The 5,831-nt window shown below is 34.5% G+C and overlaps 1 non-coding gene across 1 annotated transcript; it reads left to right on the top strand.

Moving 5' to 3' along the window:
- The first annotated feature begins 4,937 nt into the window (after window positions 1–4,937).
- Window positions 4,938–5,097, top strand: LOC111553005. The gene has a single exon (XR_002734797.1). It is a non-coding gene; the product is annotated as a U1 spliceosomal RNA (small nuclear RNA).
- Window positions 5,098–5,831: the final 734 nt, after the last annotated feature.

The following is a 5,831-nucleotide window of genomic DNA, read 5'->3' as shown; positions in this document are numbered from 1 at the left end:
TGGCTCACACCTGTAATCCCAGCACTTTGGGAGGCCAAGGTGGGTGGATCATGAGGTCAGGAGATCGAGACCATCCTGGCTAACGTGGTGAAACCCCATGTCTACTAAAAAATTGAAAAAAAATTAGCCGGGCATGGTGGCAGGCACCTGTAGTCCCAGCTACTTGGGAGGCTGAAGGAGAAGAATGGCATGAACCCGGCAGGCGGAGCTGGCAGTGAGTCGAGATGGCGCCACTGCACTCCAGCCTGGGCGACAGAGTGAGACTCTGACTCAAAAAAAAAAAAAAAGATAAAGAAAAGAAAAGAAAATACCTCATAAAGCAAAAGCAAAACTGAGCCACATGTCCATTTCTGAACCAATCACTGGCAGGGGAAATGGGATAACTCCTTGGATTATTCGTCTTTTCCTGGAGGACGAATGGAATTTATTTCTCAAGATACTTAGCTGTGTATATGGGCCGTGGGGTAGAGATTACCTGAAAACACAAGTCAGAATGTTCTTGGAAAGAAAGGAGGAGTAGATATTGTGAAGGCAAAAGTCATGTCTATTGTATCTTGATGATCTGGCTGATTAAATAACAATCACAATAACAACAGCAACACATGTTTTCATTTTAATCCTTATTATTTTGTATTATTCTAAAAAGTATTAGTTATTCCTCCTTAATCGAATACAGTCTATAAAAGAGTTTGCCCTCAGGGTTATCACTCTGAATTAGCATGAATCATCAATGTCAAAAATACACATGTAAAAGATGCAGATAATTGAACCAAATACAAACAACATCAGAAAATATATTGGAAGATATTTGATGAATTTTTATGATATATTTATATTTTTAAAATGTAACTTTCCAATGGAGAAACGTTGTTTGTTTTCTGGTTAATGCCCAGTGCCTAAAATGAATAATAAATATGTGTGAAATGAAAAAACGATGGAAATCTTTATATCACCTAAATTGTGATTTTTATCTTTCTCTGAAAACAGAATTCTCTCTAAAGATTTTATTTCTGATGACTCTCATTCTACTATTCCCTTTTGTAATATTCCTTCTAAATTTCACTATGTGTAACCTCATTTGCCCTTCAACTTTATCCAAAGTTCTGGATGTGTTCATATTCACTTCTTCTTTCCCTTTTTGGCTTTTAAATATCTTGGCATAATTTGTTTTGACTGGGTAGAACTGTGTTCTTTTGGATAGCCAACTTCCTTGAACTCTACTTTCTAGAAGAAGCCCAAGAATTCATCATACTAGTTTTCAAATTTGATACAATTAGCTTCCTAAGTTAATTTTCTTAATTCTGCTGACATTTCCATTTCCTTCCCTTAGGGAAGAGAATTTGATTTCATTAACTTGTGATTGTTTCCTCAAGGTTTCTTTCTACTATTAGAAGCCCATCTAATTTTTCCCTATGAACAAGAATAAAATCTGATGTCTGCCCTGGGAATTTTAGCTTTATTATAGAAGATCAAGCCATGAGATCTCATTGCTTCAGAACTTCTTTGTCATCAGTATTCACTTTGATATGCACCTGTCAATGCTTCTTCATCTTTATTTAAAATTGCTTTAAGTCAACTAAAGAAAACCTTATTAACTTTTACTGGTTTAGTGATTTATAAAATTTACATTAGGTTTATAATATAGTTATTTTCTGTGTTCTTACCATATTAACTTTAATCCAATTATTATTTCTAAACAATCCCATTGCTACACCTATATTCTGTATATAAAATAGCATTAATTTCACAAATAATTATGAAATGAGTTCTCTTTTCTAAGCTCATCCTCTAGTTCCAAGTGCTATTCTACTCATTGTCAGCTATGTTAATAACATCTTAGCTCTGGCCCTGAGATGGGGCTTCCAGATATTCCTGATTAAGTCCATCATTCAAAAGTCACCTCAAAGCCTATTTGCATAGCTGTATGAATATTTCCTCACAAAACAATATCGTAATTAATAGATAATGAGATATTTACAACATATTATGATTGTCATTGAAACAATATATGTCAGTGTTCATAAGTCGATAATTTTATTAAAAAAACTTTAAAGAAAATGAGCAAAAGAAGTGACAAAAAACTAAAATCTTCAACTGGTTTGTATTAGAAAGGAAAAACAAATGGTAAAAGAGTTGGTGAGAACCCAGAGAAGAGTTAAACAGATAGCTAAACCTATATATTAAATTAAACAGGAAGATAGCAGATGGCTAAAGTGACAAAAGGGTTATTTTATAAAAACTTTAAAGTGCTTCAAATTATGCCTTATTAATTCTTTTTATTTATTCAACTAATATATTTTGAGTGTTAGTATGTGTGAGTTATTACAGAACTACTGGATGCGAGCTAGAGAAGTTGGATTAAAAATTATGGTATTGCACTTGAACTGTCTAAGGGATGATTACGGTAGGCCTCCACAGGTAAAGGAAACACCTATATAGTTAGTTATTTAAAGAAATATAGTCTATGTGTCTGTTTTTGTGCCAGGCCCATGCTGTTTTGGTTACTGTATCTTTGTAGTATAGTTTGAAGTGCCAGCTTTGTTTATTTTGCTTATAATTGCATTGGCTATTTGGGCTCTTTTTTGGTTTCATATGAGTTTTAGGGTAGTTCTTTCTAATCCTGTAAAAAATGACATTGGTGTAATAGTAATAACATAGAATGTGTAGATTGCTTTCAACACTGCGGCTATTTTAATGATATTGACTCTTCCAATCCATGAGTAGAGAATGTTTTTCCATTTGTTTGTGTCACCTGTGATTTCTTTCAGCAATGTTTCATTGCTTCCCTTGTAGAGATCTTTCACCTCCTTGGTTAAAAGTATTCCTAGGTATCTTATCTTTTTTGTGGCTGTTGTAAATGGGACTGTGTTCTTCATTTGACTGTCAACATGAACGTAATTGATATATAGAAATGCTACTGGTTTTTGCACATTGATTTTCTATATCGAAACTTTACCGAAGTCATTTTTAAGTCCCAGGAGCCTTTTGGTGGAGCCCTTGGGGTTTTCTAGGAATAGAATCATATGGTCAGCAAAGATAGGCAGCTTAACTTCTTTTCCCACTTGGATGAGTTTTATTTCTTTTACTTGTCTGATTGCTCTGGCTATGACTTTCAGGACTATGTTGAATAGGAGTGGTGACATTAGGCATTCTTGTCTTGTTCCAGTTCTTTAAGAAAATGCTTACGGCTTTTCCCATTTGTTACAATGTTGGCTGTGGGTTTTTCATAGATGGGCCTTATTATTTTGAGGTATGTTCCTTTGATGCCTAGTTTCTTGAGAGTTTTTTTTTTTATCATGAAAAGATGTTAGATTTTATAGAAGGCTTCTTTTGCATCTATTGAGATAATTATATGGTATATGTTTTTAGTTCTGTGTATGTGGTGCATCATATGTATTGATGACTGTATGTTGAACAAACTTTGCATCCCAGTAATGAAGACTAGATACAAACAGCTCACAAACATGAGAAATTCTCAACATCACTGATCATCAGAGAAGTATAAATCAAAACCACAAAGAGATACCATTTCATACCAGTCACAATGGCTATTATTAAAATGTCAAAAAATAACAGATGCTGGTGAGATAATGGGTAAAAGGCAATACTTATGCACTGTTGTTGGGAATATAAATTAGTTCAGCCACTGTGTAAAGCAATTTGGAGATTTCTCAAAGAACTTTAAATGCAACTACCATTTGACACATCTATCTCATTACTGGGTATATATCCAGAAGAAAATAAATCATCCTACCCAAAGGACACATGCACTCATATGTTTATTATAGCACTATTCACAATAGCAAAGACATGGAATCAACCTAGGTGCCCATTAGTGGTGGATTGGATAAATAAAATGTCATAAATATATACTGTGGAATACTACACAGCCATAAAAAAGAACAAAATCATATCCTTTGCAACAACATGGGTGTAACTGGAGGCCATTATCCTAAGTAAATTAATGCAAGAACAGAAAAACAAATACCACATGTTTCCACTTATCAGTGGGAGCTAAACATCAGTTATCATGGACATAAAGATGGCAATAACAGACACTGCTAGAAAGAGGAGAGAAGAGAGTAGTATCCAACTGACTGTTGGATACTATTTTCATTACCTGGGTGATGGGATCATTCATATAAAAAAACCTCAACATCACACGATACACCCATGTAACAAACCTGCACACATACACCTGATCTAAAATAAAACGTAAATTATTCAAAAAATAATTTAAAGTTTTTTAAAAAATTAGAAATAAAGATAAATTATTTGAAGAGAAATGTGGTAATTAGGAAATGGGTATTCTGTTTAATTAAAATTTACCAGTGTGTATTATGTATCAAAATACTTGATTTAAATTTTGTTCATGGCTTTCATCCCAACAATTCTACTTCTAGCAATCAGTCTAATGGAAATAACCTGTAGTATCCACAAAGAATTACAGAAAGGACACTATTTGAACTGATTTGATCTCCCCACCGCTCAAGGCAGAGACTGAAACAAGGACTTGTAATAGTGCAGTGATACCAGGCTCCTGGAATGAAGGATAGGAGAGATTAAGGGAAGGAGAAAAAGCTATCATAATATCTGTTGTCAAGGTCACTACAGAGAGAAACTGGGACTTGGCTTTACCTGACATCTCAAAAGCGTATAGAATGCCTATAAGTTTTTCTCTGGAGGATTAACTGAGAGATGCATTCCTCCACGAAGGCTTATATCTCATTGACTGAGGGCTACTCTTCAGGGATTACCTATGTTATCCATTCCCACTCCACTCCCGCTACAATATGCATGAAGTAGTGCCAATTCTTGGGCATTCTTGGCCACAGAGTGAGGGAAAGAAATCCGTTTCAGGAGAGATGCTGTCAGCTTACAGTAAGTTGAAACCCAAACAAAACTATCTGCCTCACTTGTTGCCGAATTCAGTGGGGAGACTTGGCAGGGGAGATAGCATGATCACAAAGGTGGTTTTCCCAGGGCAAGATTTATTCACTGCGCTCTGCATGTGCTGACCCCTATGACTTCCACCCAAGGGGGAAGCTTGACTGCTTAGTTTGTTGTAGCAGGGGACTGTGTTCACACTTTCTCTGGGTCTAAAATATTAAACGATAACAGCAACAAAAAAAATCAATGGGGAAATCTAGGACATGGAGGCAGAACATTAAAGTCGTTTGATTTAAAACATCATGGTGGTTATTTTAAAATATGTTCAAAAATTGGGGATGGCCAAATAAACAAAATATACACAGAAGTGGAGTTTGGTTATTATAGTGTACAACTAACCTATATGACAAAATATTTTGTAGTCACCTAAATACTTTTAGAAGCATATTTAATGCTTTAGGAAATTGTTCATAATATTAAGTGAACAAAATAAATAATAAAGTTATACAGGTCTTATTTATATATGCATAAAATTATTTGAAAAATATATTAGCATATTAACTGTGGTGACTTGGGTGTAGTAGAATTATGGTTTATCTTCATTTACTTTTTTGTACTTCTTCATATTTCCTAAATGGTTTACAAAGATCATATATTATTTTAGTAATAAAAAATCGATGGAAACAAATTTTCATTGCATTGGACTCATTCTATAGTTCCACTTTCTAGGAATTCATCCAGGCTTTGTGAACTATGGACTCACTGTAAAATCTTTTCTCAACCAAATATTCAATGTGCACCCTAAAGCCTCATTACAAATTTGACTGTCTGTGATTTGGTGATGTAGCCTCTGCTCAAGCCTCCTGTCTCACATTGACTGACCCTAAAAAGCAATACTGTGAACTTGGAGATCATCAGAATCTTCACTGTAGATAATAGCA

The sequence above is a fragment of the Piliocolobus tephrosceles genome, chromosome 19 (genome assembly GCF_002776525.5).
Source record: "Piliocolobus tephrosceles isolate RC106 chromosome 19, ASM277652v3, whole genome shotgun sequence".
Taxonomy (NCBI): domain Eukaryota; kingdom Metazoa; phylum Chordata; class Mammalia; order Primates; family Cercopithecidae; genus Piliocolobus; species Piliocolobus tephrosceles.
This window is presented reverse-complemented; position numbering and strand designations above follow the sequence as displayed.